This window comes from Oncorhynchus mykiss, chromosome 7, assembly GCF_057628025.1.
Source record: "Oncorhynchus mykiss isolate SJ-2025 chromosome 7, ASM5762802v1, whole genome shotgun sequence".
Taxonomy (NCBI): domain Eukaryota; kingdom Metazoa; phylum Chordata; class Actinopteri; order Salmoniformes; family Salmonidae; genus Oncorhynchus; species Oncorhynchus mykiss.
This window is the reverse complement of record NC_143028.1, coordinates 46,691,851-46,715,096: the sequence shown is the minus strand read 5'-3', so window position 1 is coordinate 46,715,096 and position 23,246 is coordinate 46,691,851. Positions and strand designations below refer to the sequence as shown.

The following is a 23,246-nucleotide window of genomic DNA, read 5'->3' as shown; positions in this document are numbered from 1 at the left end:
TCTCGCACCTTATTTCTGGAACAATACTTCAACATTTTCTTAAATGTAATGTTTTGGTGCCTCTAAGGAATTTCAGGAAGCTGATTGAGGACCTTATCACGGATGAATGTGTTTTTCTTTCTGCTTGCATTTCGTATTTATATTTTGATGTGTGTATTTTCTGTCATTTATGTCATTCATGGCTCATCTGTAAAAGAGACCTTGGTCTCAGTATGACTCTCTGATAAAATAAAGGTTAAATTAATACAATAAAATAATTCCTTTGATGCAGCAGTAGCAATACAAGGATCTAACATTTTCAAAAAAGACAGCAATGCCTATGTGGAAGGTTTTGCTGTATAAGTTCAGAACCATATTCCTATAAAGCTTAGAGATGTTCTCAGGTCAATTGGTGTTGAACTGTTGTGGGTGCAAGTTCACCTGCCTCTTCCAAATCTTATTTTGGGGTGCTGCTGTAGGCCACCATGTGTTAACAGTCAGTATTTGGATAATATGTGTGCAATGCTTGATAGTGTGTGTGATGTTAACAGAGAGGTCTATTTTCTGGATGAGCAGAACATTGACTGGTTAGTAACTAGCTGTTCTCTCAAGAGCTATTTCAGATTCGGCTACCTGTTGCTGAAGCACGTAGTTGAGTAAAAATTGTCTGTCCTCGGTTGCGACACTCACTACTGAGTTCCAAATTGTTTCTGGAAGCAATATCGTCAGCTGAACTGTTTGTTGGGAGCTTCATGAAATGGGTTTCCAAAGCCGAGCAGTCGCACACAAGCCTAAGATCACCATGAGCAATGCTAAGCATCGGCTGGAATGGTGTAAAGCTCACCGCCATTGGACTCCTGAGCAGTGGAAATGCACTCTCTGGAGTGATGAATTATGCTTCACTATCTGGCAGTCCGACAGGAGAATCTGTGTTTGGTGCTTGCCAGGAGAACGCTACATGCCCTAATGCGTAGTGTCAACTGTAAGGTTTGGTGGAGGAGGAATAATGGTCCGGAGCTGTTTTTTCATGGTTCAGGCTAGGGCCCTTAGTTCCAGTGAAGGGAAATCTTAATGCTACAGTATACAATAACATTCTAGGCATTTCTGTGCTTCCATCTTTGTGGCAACAGTTTTGGTGAGGCGTTTTACTGTTTCAGCATTACAATGTCCCCATGCACAAAGCGAGGTCCATACAGAAATGGTTTGTCTAGGTTGGTGTGGAAGAACTTGACTGGCTTGCACAGAGCCTTGATCTCAACCCCATTGAACACCTTTGGGATGAATTGGAATGCCGACTGCTAGCCAGGCTGAATAGAAGCAAGCAGCAATATTCCAACATCTAGCGGAAAGCCTCCCCAGAAGAGTGGATGCTGTTATAGCAGCAAAGGGGGGAACAACTCCATATTAATGCCCATGATTTTGGAATGAGATGTTCGCTGAGTAGGTGTCCACAATCCATGTATTGTAATTCATACGAGATCATACAACGTGTTTTCTCAAGACTCTTTTGTTGAAGATGTAAAACATGTATGTTGGTCTGATGTTTATGAGGAAGTGAATCCATGTACAGCACTGGAAGTATTTGTAAAATTATTCATGCCAATTGTTGACAATTATGCACCTGTTAATTAAGAATGTAAATGGAGAGAATTGTGTTTGACCCAGCATGCATTTAGAGAAAGGGCACTTTTATGTTTTGATATGATTGGTTAAAAAATTGATAATAAGAGGATAGTTGGAGCTGTTTTGTTTGATTTCATTGCAGCCTTTAATGCTATTGATCATACATTGTTACTGAAGAAACTCACTTTGTATGACTTTATATCACCTGTACAGTGTGGTATCCCTCAGGGCCGTTGCAAGGGGCTGTTACTCTTCTCTATTTTTACAAATGATTTGCCACTGCTAAATAATGTATTGTGTCATTTCAGAGTCACGTTTATTGCAAATAAGAATATAATATGTTTCTAAACACTTCTACATTAATGTGGATGCTACCATGATTACGGATAGTCCTGCATAAATCATGAATAATGATGAGTGAGAAAGTTACAGATGCACAAATATCATATCCCCAAGACATGCTGACCTCTGACCATTACAATAATAGTGGAGGTTATAATTTTTTTTGGGGGGGGGGGATTATTCACAATTAATTCAGGATTATCCGTAATCAATAATGTAGAAGTGTTTCTAAACATATTATATGTTTATTTAGTGTCACTGTCTGTTCCATGGATGTCACCTGATGTTCTCAAAGAAACGTTCTCCCTCCCCCCAGATTGTCATGCAAATATTCTAAAATCTGCATAAAAAAGTACACATTTTCCCACCAGTGATGTTGTTCCATCAAACTGACTTTTTGCAGATAAAAGGCTGTGCACGATGATGTAGAACACATTCAAACTACTTTTGTTGTTAAATTCCCATGTACCGAATGAAAAATATGTTAAATGGATTCAATCGCATTATTGACGATACTGCACAAAACCTGTTGTGCTACAGAGGGTAGCTCGTACAACCCAGTACATCAATGGGGCTAAGCTTCCTGCCATTCAGGACCTATATACTAGGTGGTGACAAAGGAATTCACAAAAAATTGTCTCCAGTCACCCAAGTCATAGACTGTTCTCTCTGGTACCGCACGGCAAGCGGTATCGTAGCGCCAAGTCTAGGTCCAAAAGGCTCCTTAACAGCTTCTACCCCCAAGCCATAAGGCTGCTGAACAATTAATATAATGGCCACCCCCCCATTGTTTTTACACTGCTGCTACTCCCTGTTTATTTTCTAGGCATAGTCACTTTACCCCTACATGTACCTACAGTACGTGAACAAATTATCTGTGACAAATAACATTTGATTTGATTTGTTATATAGCAAATGTGCCCACTCTTGGCACATACGCTCTATCCAACAGCTCACAGATACAGTGAGCATGGGCTACCAACATATTGAGATTATTATGGATAAGAGCGATATTATTTGTATTTTTCAAGCGGCAGCCAAGCATCGATCATCATGTCACCAGAATAAGACCCTCAATATTTATTGCAAAGGAGCACCAAGCTCATCACATTGCACATTCACCACCCCGTTAAGTTCATCATCATTTATTTAATCTGTAGCCTAAATAAACGGGATACTTTCCCGAGTCGTAGTGGGAGGAACACACAACATTTTGCTTGACTCCAAGTTTACTTTGATATGATGATTATTAGACCAATATTTGTGCCAGTTTCCACCACCATTTCTCACATCATTTATTTTATTGACACAAAATGATCCCACCATATCAAACGAACAAATTGTCTGTTGGCATTTATGAAATTGTATCGGAATTTCATGTTTCCATCATCCTGGTCGTCAGTTTTTTCATGCGTCAGATAATTCATCCGCAGGAAATGGTTGGATGGAAACATGGTTAGTGTTTATGTTAATTCAAACAGTAATTCTTATAGTATTCATTTGAAATTACAACCTCTTGGTTCATGGATTTCTGTTTTTTACCTGCTACTCCACCATGCCTGTATCACAGCCAGAAGAGGACTGGCTACCCCTCATAGCCTGGTTACTCTCTAGGTTTCTTCCTAGGTTTTGGCCTTTCTAGGGAGTTTTTCCTAGCCACCGTGCTTCTACACCTGCATTGCTTGCTGTTTGGGATTTTAGTTGGGGTTTTAGGCTGGGTTTCTGTACTGCACTTTGAGATATCAGCTGATGTAAGAAGGGCTATATAAATACATTTGATTTTATTTTATTTGTATCAATGACTGATTTCAACTGTATTCCTACACTTTACACTTCAAAGTAAATCTCCGCTCTGTTAAAAATACACTCAAGGAAAACGATTATATTTATCATAGTGATTCAGGAGTAACATTCAAATATTCCCCACCAACATCAGGCAACTAACTATACTGAAAACCTAAACTCAAATTTCTTAAATAAAATCAATGAGAGAATAGATTAAAATAAATAACAGTGCAGATGGCACTATTTTGCTGGGTGCAAAATATGGAAACAGTCCTACAAAACAAATCCAAAGGGAGAGAATCCAAATGCGTTGCTTTTTGGAGCAAGAGAGGCAGATATGAATGAGACCCTTTTCAGTTGACACCTACATAAAACTATCATGTTGAATGGAAAAATATTGCTCCAGCAAACATGCTTTTGCACCTTTGTAAGGGATTTTTTTTAAATTAAGACCTAAAACTATTTTCCACAGCATTGATTCGATTTGACAGACTTGCATACTACACATGGTCTGAAAGTTCTGCATATTATGTAAAGCAATTTGCATGTGAGGTTCTCAGTAATTTCATGAACATCATCACAAAATGATACACGGCTAACTAATTACACACTAATTAGGTAAAAACCTAAGTAATTTTAGAGTAGGAAATTAGTGTTAAAACAATAGCTTTCACCTAGAGGCCTGCACTGTCACATAAAAATGAATGTAGTAATTCCAATTTTGTCTAACAATTAGACATCAAGGTTACCAGAGGATTATTACAATATAACATATTTTGGTTCAAAGTTTTTCTCCAGGTTTTGTGAAAGCATTCAGAGATAAACCTTTAACCTACATTACATACTGTAGTTTTGGTTTGCTCTCATCAGACTTCAACATATAATCATATATAAAACCAAAAGAGACAGCATATTAGTGTGCAAATCATTCAAATAGTTCAGTGCTAAAATATAATGTGAGTACTGTTAGGATGCATGCATAGACTGATACTGGTGTAAGAAAAAAATCTGCACATTTCTCAATAGTATCATATATTTAAGTGTCCTCTGAACAGTAGACATCAAGTGGGAAGAGCCATATACTATGTGCATCTGTTTGTAGTGGGAAAAAAGACAAGGTAAGGAAGTCATGTCAGGGGACTTTCTTTAATTTGTCTAATTCTTTAAGGATTGAAATTACGAAAGGACATTTGAGACGCAGTACTTTAGTTTCCCACTTCATTGAAAGGGCCAATCACAGGTGACGTGGGCTTCACCAGTCGTACAGGGGAAACACTTTAGTCCCTCTGCCGCTATCATCGGCAGTCTTTCCCAGCCCAGCACCTCCAGATCACCCCACTGGCCTCCCCTCTTCATTCTACAGTACATGTCCTCGTAGAGGCACTGTAAAGAGAGGAGGAAATTACTCCTTTATGATCCCTGCTGCGTTGCTGATCGGGAGAAATTCATTAATCAAAAAGTGACACATACTTTGTTCTCATTAGGCTCAAACCGAAATAATCAAATTCCTTTTGTACCATTGGTAATCCCTAAAGGTCAGTTTCTTTATTCCATCCAGCAGTGCTGGGGCTAGGGAGGCCTTGACAACCGAAAGTAACTACAACGTGCCTTAATAAATACATTTCACGGACAATGCACAGTCCTCTAGGAGTCCTTAAGTAACAATAGCCTACTAGTCAGCCCTCTTGATAATATATTTCCACTGAGCTCAATACAGTGTTACTCTCAATTTACAAGGGGAATTAAAGCTTTAACTCATATTGATTGTGCTGCCCTACCGAAACAAACACACTGAAAATCAGAAGTGACATTGTGTGTGCTGCTGCTACCGTGACGGCGCCCGTTTGAGACTGATAACAGCGGGCTTGCTCCTCCTCTGAAAACACAACAGGCAAATGGAAGATCTCAGCATAAAGTTATATTTGGAAGATATTCTCATCTATTTAAGATATTACATTCACTCTGGCATTCTAACTCCAGGTCATCAAACAATAAAGGAATAGAAAATAGATATGAATGATGTTGTTATACAGTACCAATAAATGTATTACCCATTGAATGATACCTCAATGGGTAGCTGGAATAAACAGATGATTAAGATGCTGAGCAATGCAGAGAGTGCTCATGCAAAGTAGGACTTTTCAGCTGGAAGGTGGCTTCTCAGCTGGAGTACAGTAGGCAAAGAAATTCATTTTCTTTTAGAGGAGAAACAAACGTCCCATTTTGAAGTGAATAACCATGTTTACATGCACACCAATATCACATTATTATTCGGTGTACTTAAGGATTCTGTTTTTGAGTTGATGCATATGAACCTCATATCCCGTTTACAATAACCTGAAAAAGATTGTATCCCGGTAATTTTTTTATTTATTTTTTTATTTTACCTTTATTTAACCAGGTAGGCAAGTTGAGAACAAGTTCTCATTTACAATTGCGACCTGGCCAAGATAAAGCAAAGCAGTTCGACAGATACAACAACACAGAGTTACACATGGAGTAAAACAAACATACAGTCAATAATACAGTATAAACAAGTCTATATACAATGTGAGCAAATGAGGTGAGAAGGGAGGTAAAGGCAAAAAAGGCCATGGTGGCAAGGTAAATACAATATAGCAAATAAAACACTGGAATGGTAGTTTTGCAATGGAAGAATGTGCAAAGTAGAAATAAAAATAATGGGGTGCAAAGGAGCAAAATAAATAAATAAATTAAATACAGTTGGGAAAGAGGTAGTTGTTTGGGCTAAATTATAGGTGGGCTATGTACAGGTGCAGTAATCTGTGAGCTGCTCTGACAGTTGGTGCTTAAAGCTAGTGAGGGAGATAAATGTTTCCAGTTTCAGAGATTTTTGTAGTTCGTTCCAGTCATTGGCAGCAGAGAACTGGAAAGAGAGGCGGCCAAAGAAAGAATTTGTTTTGGGGGTGACTAGAGAGATATACCTGCTGGAGCGTGTGCTACAGGTGGGAGATGCTATGGTGACCAGCGAGCTGAGATAAGGGGGGACTTTACCTAGCAGGGTCTTGTAGATGACATGGAGCCAGTGGGTTTGGCGACGAGTATGAAGCGAGGGCCAGCCAACGAGAGCGTACAGGTCGCAATGGTGGGTAGTATATGGGGCTTTGGTGACAAAACGGATTGCACTGTGATAGACTGCATCCAATTTGTTGAGTAGGGTATTGGAGGCTATTTTGTAAATGACATCGCCAAAGTCGAGGATTGGTAGGATGGTCAGTTTTACAAGGGTATGTTTGGCAGCATGAGTGAAGGATGCTTTGTTGCGAAATAGGAAGCCAATTCTAGATTTAACTTTGGATTGGAGATGTTTGATATGGGTCTGGAAGGAGAGTTTACAGTCTAACCAGACACCTAAGTATTTGTAGTTGTGCACGTATTCTAAGTCAGAGCCGTCCAGAGTAGTGATGTTGGACAGGCGGGTAGGTGCAGGTAGCGATCGGTTGAAGAGCATGCATTTAGTTTTACTTGTATTTAAGAGCAATTGGAGGCCACGGAAGGAGAGTTGTATGGCATTGAAGCTTGCCTGGAGGGTTGTTAACACAGTGTCCAAAGAAGGGCCGGAAGTATACAGAATGGTGTCGTCTGCGTAGAGGTGGATCAGAGACTCACCAGCAGAAAGAGCAACCTCATTGATGTATACAGAGAAGAGAGTCGGTCCAAGAATTGAACCCTGTGGCACCCCCATAGAGACTGCCAGAGGTCCGGACAACAGACCCTCCGATTTGACACACTGAACTCTATCACAGAAGTAGTTGGTGAACCAGGCGAGGCAATCATTTGAGAAACCAAGGCTGTTGAGTCTGCCGATGAGGATGTGGTAATGAGAAACCCTGATAAGATGCCTGGGATATGCTGGTCTAAGATGGGATACTGTGGCATGTAAACGTCCTATCATGTTTACTATTGGTTTTGCGGCCTGCACATGCTCAGTTTCACATATGGGTGTTGTGTGATGGTTTTCATCTGATTGTCAAACAAATCACTTCAAAAAGTAGGTTACCTGCACAGTTGATCCTCCATAAAAATGTTGCCTACTGTAATGAATTTACAATAATTTACTACTGGCTACATCCACCCCTAATTCAGCCTCTGAAATGTAATAGCAAAAATGTAGATTTCTAAACGGTAATTGCTTTTAGTGAGCAGTTATATGATAAGGACACAACATAATACCATCGGAAAGAAAACACCTGGGAGATTATAAGGAAATGGTTAGAACATAGATAGGAATGGCACAGTTCAGATCAAGCACACACAAACTAACCATTTTTTATTTTAAATGTTTTTAAGTAATATTTTATGGACAAGCTATAAGTCAATTAGTGATGAATAGAGCTGGAAACACATCAGCTGGCTTCCACAACGACTCAAAAACTTCTGGGGGAAAAATGGGATTGATAGACAACAGCTAGAACTTTCAGACGTTTTAGTAAGGTGCGGTCAAAGATCATCTTCAAGTGTACCCTCAAAGTTATTGGTCACTATAAAAACAATTTCTACAATATCAACCTCTCTCAAACAGTTTGGTTGTGTCAGGGGATATCCAGGAGACATCCAAGTGTCCTTTCAACCTCTCCAAAGTGTCCGAATGGGGTAATTCCACTGCTATTACACATTGAATAAGCCTAAAGTTGTTGGTCACGATAAAAACACAATTTCAACAATATCAATGGGGAAGGCCCTAAAAGGCCCAGCATACAGCCACCCTAGTCATAGACTGTTTTTTTTGTTACTGCATGGCAAGCGGTAACGGAGCGCCATGTCTAGGTACAAAAGGCTTCTTAAATCTTAAGGATCCGCCCCTTTTTTTCAATTTTCGCCTAATATGACATACCCAAATCTAACTGCCTGTAACTCAGGACCTGAAGCAAGGATATGCATATTCTTTATACCATTTGAAAGGAAACACTGTGAAGTTTGTGTAAATGAGAAATGAATGTAGGAGAATATAACACATTAGAGATCTGGTAAAAGATAATACAAAGAAAAAAAAAAATACTTTTTGTATTTTTTTTCTACCATCATATTTGAAATGCAAGAGAAGGGCCATAATGTATTATTCCAGCCCAAGTGCAATTTAGACTTTGCCGACAAGATAGCAACAGTGTATGTGCAAAGTGTGCCTATTTGGTTTATTCAGGTTCATAATTGTGCACTTTCCTCAAACAATAGCATGGTATTTTTTCACTGCAATAGCTACTGTAAATTGGACAGTGCAGTTAGATAAACAAGATTTACGATTTCTGCCCATATCAGATATGTCTATGTCCTGGGATTGTTTTTGTTTCTTACAACCTCATGCAAATCACATTAGCCTACATTAGCTTTTTACTCTGCTGCTACTCTCTGTTTATTATCTATGCATAGTCACTTTACCTACATGTAAGGTACCAGTCAAAAGTTTGGACACACTTACTCATTCCAGAGTTTTTCTTTATTTTTTACTATTTCTACATTGTAGAATAATTTGGAATACATCAAAACTATGAAATAACACATATGGAATCATATAGGAACCAAAAAAGTGTTAAATCAAAATATATTTTAGATTTTAGATTCTTCAAAGTAGCCACTCTTTGCCTTGAAGACAGCTTTGCACACTCTTGGCATTATCTCAACCAGCTTCATGAGGTAGTCACCTGGAATGTGTTTCAGTTAACAGGTGTGCCTTGTTAATAGTTCATTTGTGGAATTTCTTTCCTTAATGCGCTTGAGCCAATCAATTGTGTTGTGACAATGTAAGGGTTGTATACAGAAGATAGCCCTATTTGGTAAAAGACACAGTCCATTGTCACGAGTCCGACCGAGGGTGGCTTCCCTTCCCGGTCGGGTGGCGCTCGGCGGTCGTTGTCACCGGCCTATTAGCTGCCACTGATTGTCTTTCCTCCCCCTCCTTGTATGTTTATTGTTAGCACCTGTTCGTGAATGATTAGTTGGGTTTTATTAGACAGCCGGCCCGCCTGTTTCTTTGTGCGGGATTAATTATTGTGACCTTCGGTTCTGTAGTAGAGGAACGTGTTTGTTCCTGGTCCTTTATTTCGGTTGTACTATTTTTGTCCCCCGTGTTTGGGGCAGTTTGGGTGTTGAGCACCCTGTGTTGTGTTTTTGCATTAAAGAGCACAGCATTGCACTCTCTGTTTCCTTTGTCTGACTCCACACCCACAACAACCGGAGCGTTACAGAATCCCGCACCCTATTGAATGGAGTCAGCAGGAGCAGCAGCCAACCCTCTCCCATCGATGGAGGAACGAGTTCTCCACCACACCACTGTCCTTCATCGGATCGGATCGGCGATAGATCAAGTGATGGAGAGAATGGACAGACTCCAGCACCCTCCATCTGACGCTCCCGAGGGCTTATGATGGAGCAGCGGCGGGTTGCCAGGGTTTTTTACTCCAATTGGAGCTATACCTGGCCACCGTCAGACCCACTCCCTCGGGAGCGGAGAGGGTGAGTGTCCTCATCTCCTGCCTCACGGGTCGTGCTCTGGAGTGGGCGAACGCAGTCTGGAATGGCACAGACTCAGCGAGGGAGCACTACCCAGAGTTTTTCCGCCGCTTCCGTGCCGTGTTTGATCACCCTCCAGAAGGCCGAGCGGTGGGAGAACGACTATTTCATCTCAGGCAGGAGAGGAGGAGCGCCCAGGATTACGCGCTGGAGTTCCGGACCTTGGCAGCAGGATCTGGGTGGAACGACAGGGCCCTTATTGACCACTACAGGTGTAGTCTCCGGGAGGACGTCCGCAGGGAGCTAGCGTGTCGAGACACCGCTCTTTCCCTGGATGAGCTGATTGACATGCCCATTCGACTGGACAATCTGCTGGCTGCCCGCAGGCGTTCGGAGAGGGTCCTGTGTGTGCCACCACCGAGCCCCTCCACTCCCATTCCGATGGAGTTGGGAGGGGCCGTGCCGAGGGGTACCGGAGGAGGAGGTCTTCCCTGCACCAACTGTGGTCGGAGAGGACACACGGCCGATCGGTGCTGGGGGGGGTCCGTCTGGGAGTAGAAATGGCAGGCGGAACGCTTCTCGATCACCCCAGGTGAGTCAGCATCAAACTCACCCAGAACCCCCTGTTGGCCACATGTTTGTCTTAACTTTTTTCCCTCTTCCCAGCATAGGGCGCTAGTCGATTCAGGCGCAGCTGGGAACTTTATGGATCGCGTACTCGCCCTTAAGTTAGGGGTTCCGCTGGTGCCGATAGACCCTCCTTTTCCCGTGCACTCCCTAGATAGCCGGCCATTAGGGTCAGGATGGTCAGGGAGACCACGGTTCCACTGGACATGGTGACGCAGGGGAATCACAGGGAGCGCATCAGTCTTTATATTATTGATTCGCCTGCGTTTCCAGTGGTGCTAGGGATTCCCTGGCTGGCCCGGCACAATCCTAAAATTTAGTGGGGTTCTCCAGGGGTGGTCAGAGGAGTGTTCTGGAACGTGTTTCGGAGTTTCCATCGGTGCCACGTCGGTGGAAAGTCCAGACCAGGGTTCCACGAGTATGCCGATTTGGCAATCGCTTTCAGTAAAGTGAAAGCGACTAAATAACCACCTTATCGACCGGGAAGGGATTGTACGATAGATCTCCAGGTAAACGCTGCGCTTCCCAAGAGTCACGTGTACCCATTGTCCCAGGAGGAAACGTTGATCGATGGAGACATATGTCACGGAGTTGCTGGAACAGGGGTACATTCGGCCTTCCATCTCACCCGTCTCCTCGAGTTTCTTTTTTGTGAAGAAAAAGGAGGGAGGTTTGCATCCGTGTATTGATTATAGAGGTCTAAATGCCATCACAGTGGGGTATAGTTACCCTCTACCTCTCATCGCTACGGCGGTGGAATCATTTCACGGAGCGCAGTTCTTCACAAAACTGGATATCAGGAGCGCATATAGTCTGGTGCATATTCGGAAGGGAGATGAGTGGAAAACCGCATTTAGTACCACATCGGGCCACTATGAGTACCTCGTCATGCCGTATGGGTTAAAGAATGCTCCAGACGTTTTCCAATCCTTTGTAGATGAGATTCTCAGGAACCTGGGCGGGCAGGGAGTGGTTGTTTATATCGATAGACTGCTGGAGCATGACCTATACGTCAAGGCTGAGAAATGCGTGTTCTCTAAACGAGCCGTCTCCTTCCTGGGTTATCGATTTCCACCTCGGGGGTGGTGATGGAGGGTGACCGCATTAGGGCCGTGCGTAATTGGCCGACTCCGACCACGGTAAAAGAGGTGCAGCGGTTTTTGGGTTTTGCCAACTACTACCGGAGGTTTATCCGGGGTTTTGGCCAGATAGCGGCTGCCATTACCTCACTGCTGATGGGGGGCCCGGTGCGTTTACAGTGGTCAGCAGAGGCGGACGGAGCTTTCAATAAGTTGAAGGCGCTGTTCACTGATGCGCCCGTGTTGGCGCATCCGGACCCCTCTCTAGCATTCATAGTGGAGGTGGACGCGTCCGAGGCTGGGGTGGGTGCCGTGCTATCACAGCGCTTGGGTACGCCACCAAAACTCCGCCCCTGCACTTTCTTCTCAAGGAAGCTCAGCCCAGCGGAGCGTAACTATGATGTGGGGGACCGGGAGTTGCTAGCGGTGGTCAGAGCTCTGAAGGTGTGGAGACACTGGCTTGAGGGGGCTAAGCACCCCTTTCTCATCTGGACCGACCAACAGAATCTGGTGTATATTCGGGCAGCTAGGAGACTTAACCCACGTCAGGCAAGGTGGGCCATATTCTTCACCCGGTTCCGGTTTACATTGTCTTATAGACCGGGCTCCCAGAACGTAAAGGCTGACGCACTGTCCCGCCTTTAACGACACGGAGGATAGGTCCACCGAACCAACTCCCATCCTTCCCGCCTCAAGGCTGGTAGCACCAGTGGTATGAGAGGTGGACTCGGACATCGAGCGGGCGTTACGGGCGGAACCCGCGGGGCGAAAGTACGTGCCGCTTGGTGTTCGGGACCAACTGATTCGGTGGGCTCACGTCCTACCCTCCTCGGGTCACCCTGGGGTGACGAGGACAGTGGGGAGCCTTCGGATGAGGTATTGTGGCCTACCTTTGCTAAGGACGTTAAGGTTTATGTCTCCTCCTGTTCGGTGTGCGCCCAGAGTAAGGCTCCTAGGCACCTTCCTAGAGGGAAGTTACAACCACTCCCCGTTCCACAACGCCCATGGTCACTTCTATCCGTAGATTTCCTGACCGATCTTCCGCCGTCTCAGGGGAACACCACGGTTCTAGTGATTGTGGATCGGTTCTCTAAATCCTGCCGTCTCCTCCCGTTGCCCGGTGTCCCTACAGCCCTACAGACTGCGGAGGCATTATTCACCCACGTCGTTCGGCACTACGGGGGGCCGGAGGACATCGTTTCTGATCGGGGCCCCAAATTCACGTCCCGAGTATGGAGGGCATTCATGGAACGTTTGGGGTTCTCTGTCAGCCTGACCTCCGGTTATCACCCCGAGAGTAATGGGCAGGTGGGAGAGTGAACCAGGAGGTGGGTAGGTTTCTGCGGTCGTATTGCCAGGATAGGCCAGGGGAGTGGTGCACGTTACATTCCCTGGGCTGAAATGGCCCAGAACTCACTACGCCACTCCTCTACTAACGTGTCCCCTTTTCAGTGTGTGTTGGGGTACCAACCGGTCCTGGCACCATGGCATCCGAGCCAGACCGAGGCTCCTGCGTTGGAGGAATGGGTACAGCGCTCCAAGGAGACCTGGAGGGCCGTCCAGGAATCTCTCCAACAAGCGAGTGGACGGCAGAAGAGGAGTGCTGACCGCCACCGCAGTGAGGCCCCCGTGTTTGTACCGGGGGACAGGGTCTGGCTCTCGACCCGAAACCTACGCCTCCGCTTGCCCTGCCGGAAGCTGGGTCCGCAGTGTGTAGGGCGCTTTAAAGTCCTGAGGAGAATAAACGAGGTGTGTTATCGATTACAACTCCCTTCCTATTATCGTATTAACCCCTTGTTGTTTCATGTGTCTCTCCTCAGGCCGGTGGTAGCTTTTCCCCTGCAGGACAGTGAGGTGCCGGAGGTCCCCCCCTCTGGACATCGAGGGGTCCCGGGTGTATACGATCCGGGCCATTCTGGACTCAAGACGCCGGGTGAGGGGCCTGCAGTACCTCGTGGACTGGGAGGGGTACGGCCCAGAGGAGAGGTGCTGGGTACTGGTGGGGGACATCTTGGATCCATCAATGTTGAGGGATTTCCATCGCCTCCATCCGGATCGCCCTGCACCTCGTGACAGTACCCCCCCCGATCTCGAGGCCGCGCGGGGGGGGGGGGGGGGGGGGGGGGTACTGTCACGAGTCCGACCGAGGGTGGCTTCTCTTCCCGGTCGGGTGGCGCTCGGCGGTCGTCGTCACCGGCCTATTAGCTGCCACTGATTGTCTTTCCTCCCCCTCCTTGTATGTTTATTGATAGCACCTGTTCCTGAATGATTAGTTGGGCTTTATTAGACAGCCGGCCAGCCTGTTTCTTTGTGCGGGATTAATTATTGTGACCTTCGGTTCTGTAGTAGAGGAACGTGTTTGTTCCTGGTCGTGTATTTCGGTTGTACTATTTCTATCCCCGTGTTTGGGGCAGTTTAGGTGTTGAGCAACCTGTGTTGCGTTTGTGCATTAAAGAGCACAGCATTGCACTCTTTTGTTTCCTGCGTCTGACTCCACACCCACGACACCCGGAGCGTAACATCCATATTATGGCAAGAACAGCTCAAATAATCAAAGAGAAACGACAGTCCATCATTACTTAAAGACATGAAGGTCAGTCAGTGCGGAAAATTCCATGAAGCGCTATGATGAAACTGGCTCTCATGAGGACTGCCAAAGGAAGAAAAGACCCAGAGTTACCTCTGCTGCAGAGGATAAGTTCAATAGTGTTACCAGCCTCAGAAATTACAGCCCAAATACATGTTTCACAGAGTTCAAGTAAAATACACATCTCAACATCAACTGTTCAGAGGAGACTGTCTGAATCAGGCCTTCATGGTCAAATTGCTGCAAAGAAACCACTACTAAAGGACACCAATAAGAAGAACTTGCTTGGGCAAAGAAACATGTGAAATGGACATTAGAGCGGTGGAAATCAGTCCTTTGGTCTGATGAGTCCAAATTTGAGATTTTGGATTCCAACCTCTATGTCTTTGTGAGACGCAGAGTAGGTGAACGGATGATCTCTGCATCTACAGTTCCCAACGTGAAGCATGGAGGAGGAGGTGTGATGGTGTGATGGTGCTTTGCTGGTGACACTGTCAGTGATTTATTTAGAATTCAAGGCACACTTAACCAGCATGGCTACCACAGCATTCTGCAGCAATACACCAGTCCATCTGGTTTGTGCTTAGTGGGACTATCATTTGTTTTTTTCAAAACGACAATGACCCAACACACTTCAAGGATGTGTAACGGCTATTTGACCAAGAAGGAGAGTCATGGAGTGCTGCATAAGATGACCTGGCCTCCACAATCACCCAACCTCAACCAAATTGAGATGGTTTGGGATGAGTTTGACCGCAGAGTGAAAGAAAAACAAACAAGTGCTCAGCATATGTGGAACTCCTTCAAGACTGTTGGAAATGCATTCCAGGTGAAGCTGGTTGAGAGAATGCCAAGAGTGTGCAAAGCTGTCATCAAGGCAAAGGGATGCTACTTTGAATAATCTCAAATATAAAATATATTTTGATTACTAAATTATTCCATAGGTGTTATTTCATAGTTTGATTTCTTCACTATTATTCTACAATATAGAAAATAGTAAAAATAAAGAAAAACCTTGAATGAGTAGGGGTGTCCAAACTTTTGACTGGTACTGTATACAATATTTACTAACTTTGGAATGATACACAGGATATAGCCCCAAAAGGACAGGACTCCGCTATACTATAAAAAAATACTAAACACCTATAGTAAACTATAGAGCGGTACACAAAACAATTTAATGACAGATCTAAAACACAATCCAATCGTTCTAGAGTCATAATAGTCTTGGTCCAGGTCGCCCCCAGCATCTGTGTCTCACTCACTAAGAATTTCCTCCAAAGCCTCTTCTCGGAATACCTGGCTTTTGTCATCTTTTTACCCCCCTGTTCAAATCAAATCAAATCAAATTGTATTAGTCACATGTGCCGAGTATAACAAGTGTAAACCTTACAGTGAAATGCTTACTTATGAGCCCCTAACCACAGTTTCAAAAACTACGGATAAGAATAAGAGATAAAAGTAACTAAGTAATTAAAGAGGAGCAGTTAAAAATAACAATATATACAGAGGGGTGCCTATACAGAGTCAATGTGTGGGGGCACCGGTTAGTTGCGGTAGTATGTACATGTAGGTAGAGATAATTAAAGTGACGATGCATCGATGACAACAGAAAATGGCAGTGGTGTGTGGGGGGGGTGTTAAAAGTCTGGGTAGCCATTTGACTAGATGTTCAGGAGTCTTATGGCTTGAGGGGTAGAAGCTGTTTAGAAGCCTCTTGGACGTAGACTTGGCGCTCCGGTACCACTTGCCGTGTGGTAACAGAGAGAACAGTCTATGACTAGCGTGGCTGGAGGCTTTGAAAATTTTCAGGACCTTACTCTGACACCGCCTGGTATAGAGGTCCTGGATGGCAGGAAGCTTGGCGCCAGTGATGTACTGGGCCGTTCGCACTACCTTGCGGTCGGAGGCCGACCAGTTTCCATACCAGGCAGTGATGTAACCAGTCAGGATGCTCTCGACGGTGCAGCTGTAGAACCTTTTGAGGATCTGAGGACCCATGCAAAATCTTTTCAGTCTCCTGAGGGGGAATATGTTTTGTCGTGCCCGCTTCATGACTGCCATGGTGTGCTTGGGCCATGTTAGTTTGTTGGTGATGTGGACACCAAGGAACTTGAAGCTCTTAACCCGCTCCACTGCAGCCCCGTCGATAAGAATGGGGGCGTGCTCGGTCCTCTTTTTCCTGTAGTCCACAATAATTTCCTTTGTCTTGATCATGTTGAGGGAGAGGTTGTGTCCTGGCACCATACGGCCAGATCTCTGACCTCCTCACTATAGGCTGTCTCGTCATTGTCTGTGATCAGGCCTACCACTGTTGTGTCATCGGCAAATTTAATGATGTTGTTGGAGTCGTGCCCGGCCGTGCAGTCATGGGTGAACAGGGAGCACAGGATGGGGCTAGGCACGCACCCCTGAGCGCCCCTGTGTTGAGGATCAGTGTGGCGGATGTGTTGTTACCTACACTTACCACCTGGGGGTGTTCCGTCGGGAAGTCCAGGATCCAGTTGCATAGGGAGGTGTTTAGTTTTAGTGTTATTTGCCTCGAAGCGAGCATAGAAGTAGTTTAGCTTGTCTAGTAGGCTTGTGTCACTGGGCAGCTCTCGGCTGTGCTTCCCTTTGTATCCTGCAATGGTCTGCAGGTCCTGCCACACCCGCCGAATGTCAGAGCCGGTGTAGTATGACTCTATGTTAGTCCTGTATTAACCTTTCTGATCTCCCCATCCCGGATCCGGGTTCGTGAATACAGACTCAAGCTCATTACCATAACGCAACGTTAACTATTCATGAAAATCGCAAATGAAATGAAATAAATATGCCATCTCTCAAGCTTAGCCTTTTGTTAACAACACTGTCATCTCAGATTTTCAAAATATGCTTCTCAACCATTGCAAAACAAGCATTTGTGTAACAGTATTGATGGCTAACGTAGCATTTAGCATTAGCATTCAGCTGGCAACATTTACACAAAAAAACAGAAAAGCATTCAAAAAAATCATTTACCTTTGAAGAACTTCAGATGTTTTCAATGAGGAGACTCTCAGATAGCAAATGTTCAGTTTTTCCTGAAAGATTATTTGTTTAGGACAAATCGCTCCGTTTTCTGCGTCACGTTTAGCTATGAAAAAACCCCTGTATCCAGGATTGTGTAAATCTATCAGCAAGCTCATTAGCATAACACAACGTTAACTATTTATAAAAATCGCAAATGAAATGAAATAAATATGCCATCTCTCAAGCTTAGCCTTTTGTAAACAACACTGTCATCTCAGATTTTCAAAATATGCTTCTCAACCATAGGAAAACAATCATTTGTGTAAAAGTAGCTAGCTAGAGTTAGCATTTCGCGTTAGCATTTAGCGTTAGCATTAGCGTTAGCATCCAGCACGCAACATTAACAAAAACATAAAAGCCTTCAAATAAAATCATTTACCTTTGAAGAACTTCTGATGTTTTCAATGAGGATACTCTCAGTTAGATAGCAGATGCTCAGTTTTTCCAAAAAGATTCCTTGTGTATAAGAAATAGCTCCGTTTTATACATCACATTTGGCTACCAAAAAAAATCCATAAATTCAGTCCTCAAAACGCAAACTTTTTTCCAAATTAACTCCATAATATCGACTGAAAACATGGCAAACGTTGTTTAGAATCAATCCTCAAGGTGTTTTTCACATATCTCTTCATTGATACATCGTTCTTGGACACATGCTTTCTCTCCTGAATCCCAGGAGAAAATGACCGCACCTGAAGATTACGCACAAATTTAGACAAAGGACACCGGGCGGACCTCTGGAAAATGTAGTCTCTTATGGCCAATCTTCCAATGATATGCCTACAAATATGTCACAATGCTGCTAAGACCTTGGGCGAACGACAGAAAGTGTAGGCTCATTCCTTGCGCAATCACAGCCATATAAGGAGAGAATGGAAAACAGAGCTTCAGAAATTCTGCTAATTCCTGGGTGATGCATCATCTTGGTTTCGCCTGTAGAATGAGTTCTGCGGCACTTACAGACAAAATCTTTTCAGATTCTGAAACTTCAGAGTGTTTTCTTTCCAAAACTGTCAAGAATATGCATAGTCGAGCATCTTTTCGTGACAAAATATCGCGCTTAAAACGGGAACGTTTTTTATCCAAAAATGAAATAGCGCCCCTAGAGCTCTAAGAGGTAAAACGCTTTGCCTGTTTGATGGTTCACCCAAGGGCATAGCGGGATTTCTTATAAGCTTCCGAGTTAGAGTCCCACTCCTTGAAAGCGGCAGCTCTAGCCTTTAGCTCAGTGCGGATGCTGCATGTAATCCATGGTTTCTGGTTGCGGTATGTACGTACTTCACTGTGGGGACAACGTCATCGATGCACTTACTGATTAAGCCAATGACAGATGTGGTGTACTCCTCAATGCCATTGGAGGAGTCCCGGAACATATTCCAGTCTCTACTAGCAAAACAGTCCTGTAGTTTAGCTCCTCCTCAATGCCATTGGAGGAGTCCCGGAACATATTCCAGTCTTTACTAGCAAAACAGTCCTGTAGTTTAGCATCTGCTTCATCTGACCACTTTTTTATTGATCTAGTCACTGGTGCTTCCTGCTTTAATTTTTGCTAGTAAGCATGAATCAGGAGGATAGAATACTTGTTGGTTATTACTGCATTGTCGGATCTAGAAGCACAAGCATTTCGCTACACTCGCATTAACATCTGCTAACCATGTGTATGTGACAAATAACATTTGATTTGATTTGATTTGATTTAGAATTATGGTCAGATTTGCCAAATGGAGGGTGAGGGAGAGCTTTGTATGCATCTCTTTGTGTGAAGGATAGGTGGTCCAGAGCTATTTTCCCTCTGGTTGCAAATTTAACCTGATGATAGAAATCAGGTAAAACTGATTTAAGTTTCCCTGCATTAAATTCCCCGGCTAGTAGGAGCCCCGCCTCTGGGTGAGTGTTTTCTTGTTTGCTTATAGCAGAATACAGCCTCTGACAGTGGTGGTACGTAAACAGCTACAAAGAATTTAGATGATAACTCTCTCGGTAGTTAATGTGGTCTGCTGCTTATCATGAGAAACTCTACCTCAGGCGAGCAATGGCTCGAGACTTCCTTAGGTATCGTGCACCAGCTGTTGTTTACAAAAATACTTAGACCGCCGCCCCTTGTCTTACCAGACGCCGCTGTTCTATCCTGCCGGTACATTGTATAACCAGCCAGCTGTATGTTGATATTGTCATCGTTCAGCCACGACTCCGTGACGCATAAGATGTTACAGTTTCTGTTACAGTTTTTAATGTCCTGTTGGGTAGTTTGCTTGGTATTTCCCTGATACATCCCTTTCCCTTACATCCCTGATAACCCATTTCTATGCCAAAGCAATGAAAGAATCAGCTCAAAATACTATGACGCGCTCTGTGCATTCTCAGTGTGTGTAGCAATGGGCCGCATTACGCAGAAGAGCTAGTCAGACCTACATAGTCCCAACCAGGTTATCTGATGATATACTGTAATGCAAATAACATATCCTTATCAATCTTTGCTTTCACCACATATCAACGTTGTTCAAGATATATATCGTTTTAGCTTTTCTACACTATTGGACTTTTGAGTCGCAGCCATATTGACTATGGGATTGTGGGTGTGTGATGCCCTTTTATGGCTGTATTTCCATTGAATAAAACATTTTTTGAAGGTCCCCTATTTAGGAGACCCTACAGTTAAGAGGTTAGACAAGTTTCTGCTTATAATTTCCGACATTTGGTAGGCTACTTGTTTGTCAACTATAGTTTGATACATGCAGCATCTTCTCTGTCATAACTTGTTGCGCCAGAAGACTAAATGAAGTAGTGCTCACCAGAATGTATTAGTAATACAGTTAGCACTGGTAAGGTTGTGTGTTTCGCTTGGAGACTGTAGAGATAATGCGTTAACTCCAAAATATTGGATAGATTGGTCCTGTGCAAAATGTCCAAATGTCATCAGTTTAACCAGTTTTAAGGAAATGAAAAGCTGAGAAAAAGACAAAACATATTTCTGATAACACTTCAGTTCGTCTAGGCTGGATATTTGATGTGGTTGAAATACTGTCTGCTTGCATAACAGTGTTAAAGATAACACATTACACACATATTAATATTTTCTCAAGGAAGGCAGAAAGGCTGTCATGCGTTTTTTTCTTTATTTTTTTGTTGTTATTCTGTCTCTCACTGTTCAAATAAACCTACCATTAAAATTATAGACAGATCACTTCTTTGTCAGTTGGCAAACGTACAAAATCAGCAGGGGATCAAATACTTTTTTCCCTCACTACATATGTATGTATATATATATATATATATATATGTGTGTATATATATATATATATATATATGTGTATATATATATATATATATATATATATATACACGTATATATATACACCTGTTCTGAATGGCCAGAGAGTCTGCAACACCACTAAGCAAGGGGAACCACCAAGCAAGCGGCACCATGAAGACCAAGGAGCTTTCAAGCACAGATCAGGGTTGGTTTATAAAAATATCAGAATCGGTGAACATCCCACGGAGCAACATTAAATCCATTATTATAAAATGGAAAGAGTATGGCACCACAACAAACCTGCCAAGAGATGGCAGCCCACCAAAACTCACAGACCAGTCAAGGAGGGCATTAATCAGAGGCAACAAAGAAACCAAAGATAACCCTGAAGGAGCTGCAAAGCTCCACAGCAGAGATTGGAGTATCTGTCCATAGGACCACTTTAAGCTGTATACTCCACAGAGCTGGGCTTTACTGAAGAGTGGCCAGAAAAAAGCCATTGCTTAAAGAAGAAAATAAGCAAACATGTTTGGTGTTCGCCAAAAGGCATGTGGGAGACTCCCCAAACATATGGAAGAAGGTGCTCTGGTCAGATGAGACTAAAATGTAGTTTTTTGGCCATCAAGGAAAATGCTATGTATGGCGCAAACCCAACACCTCTCATCACCCCGATCGAACACCATCCCCACAGTGAAGCATGGTGGTGGCAACATCATGGTGTGGGGATGTTTTTCATCGGCAGAGATGGGGAAATTGGTCAGAATTGAAGAAATTATGGATGGCGCTAAATACAGGGAAATTCTTGAGGGAGTCCTGTTTCAGTCTTCCAGAGATTTGATACTGGGACAGAGCTTCACCTTCCAGCAGGACAATAACCCTAAGCATACTGCTAAAGCAACACTTGAGTGGTTTAAAGGGAAACATTTAAATGTCTTGGAATGGCCTAGTCAAATCCCAGACCTCAATCCACTTCAAAATCTGTAGTATGACTTAAAGTACACCAGCGGAACCCATCCAACTTGAAGGAACTGGAACAGTTTTGCCTTGAAGAATCCCAGTGGCTAGATGATAAAATCCCAGTGGCTAGATGTGCCAAGCTTATAGAGTCATACCCCAAGAGACTTGCAACTATAATTGCTGCAAAAGGTGGCTCAAAAAAGCATTGACTTTGGGGGGGTGAATAGTTATGCACGCTCAAGTTATCTTTTTTAAATGTTAGCATCTTGTTAGCATCTTCAAACTGGTAGGCATGTTGTGTAAATAAAATGATACAAACTCCCCCCAAAATATATTTTAATTCCAGGTTGTAAGGCAACAAAATTGGAAAAATACCAAGAGGGGTGAATACTTTCGTAAGCCATTGTATTTCATTTTAAACTAACATGATTTCTGCAGCAGAGAAAGCCCTGCTGTTTGTTCAACATCAGCAGGATTTCTGAGGAGTCAGGACCATGCACAGCACCATGACAGGAACAATTATACAGTATGCCTACTGTTGGTGCATCACTGCCCATCACTGCCCAAGGTACATCAAAATATCACATATATCTGCCATCTTCAGTTGTTGAAACAATATTCAGTGACATTCAGAGTTGGTAAGAAACGGCATGTTTAAAAGAAGGATCATGCCTTAGTCAGACTGAATATCAAGTTGTAAAATTACCTGCTGGAAAATGTACCACTTGAAAGGAAAAGATTGGCTTTAGTTAAAAATGAGGTATATATGACAGACATTCATTAGCATACTGTATAACAAGGGTACTGATTTCTCTCCACACTTTACCCTGGTGCTTCACAGGCAGTGCTGCAGCATATTTCCCCAGTACAGTGTTGATATGCTACTCTCAGCTCCTAGAGGTGAGAGGGAGTGATCAATAGCTAGCTCAATAGCAGCCATTTGGAAAACAAGCTTGTTTCCTTGGCAAAGCCAGCCCAGGGAAAGCACCAAAATGCTAATCCAGGACATAATTTATTCACATTAGTCAAAGCAATAATTGTAACTTTTATCTGGAATTGTGAAATGTAACCTGTATTGAGAAGAGTGCTGGATTTCCACTGACTCGGTGTGCATGGAGGGAAAATGCAATTAGAACACATTTCAACTTGAGTAAAAGGTGTAAATGATCTTATTTCTTTATCACTTAGTGCCTCAAAGCAGTCAATTAACACATGAATGATTTACCTATAATGTCAGCATATGAACTTCCTGTGAGGACTTTGACTGCAGTGATTTGTCAACTAGTTATTGGGATTCGAACTGTAGTGCGGCTTCATGAAGAGTAAAATTAAAAAGTCATTCATATATATTATTCCAGCATAAATGGCCTTTTAAAGCAAATCTTTCTTCAGAGGACATTCTTCAAGAGAGGAACAATGCCCGCGATAGCCCAACAGATGGCCTGAAAAGAGACAGAAATCTGAATTCTGCCATTTTTAAGTTTCTATTCACCTG

The 23,246-nt window shown here is 43.5% G+C and overlaps 1 long non-coding RNA gene across 1 annotated transcript in view; it reads right to left on the bottom strand.

Annotated features, from left to right (window-relative positions):
- Nucleotides 1–18,243, bottom strand: part of LOC149982567 (uncharacterized) — a 130,254-nt gene extending 112,011 nt beyond the window's left edge. Inside the window, exons 1-2 of the long non-coding RNA XR_016497279.1 lie at nucleotides 17,921–18,243; nucleotides 17,491–17,552 (exon numbers count right to left, since the gene is read on the bottom strand). This is a non-coding gene — a long non-coding RNA (uncharacterized LOC149982567). The remainder of the gene's footprint in view (nucleotides 1–17,490; nucleotides 17,553–17,920) is intronic.
- Nucleotides 18,244–23,246: the final 5,003 nt, after the last annotated feature.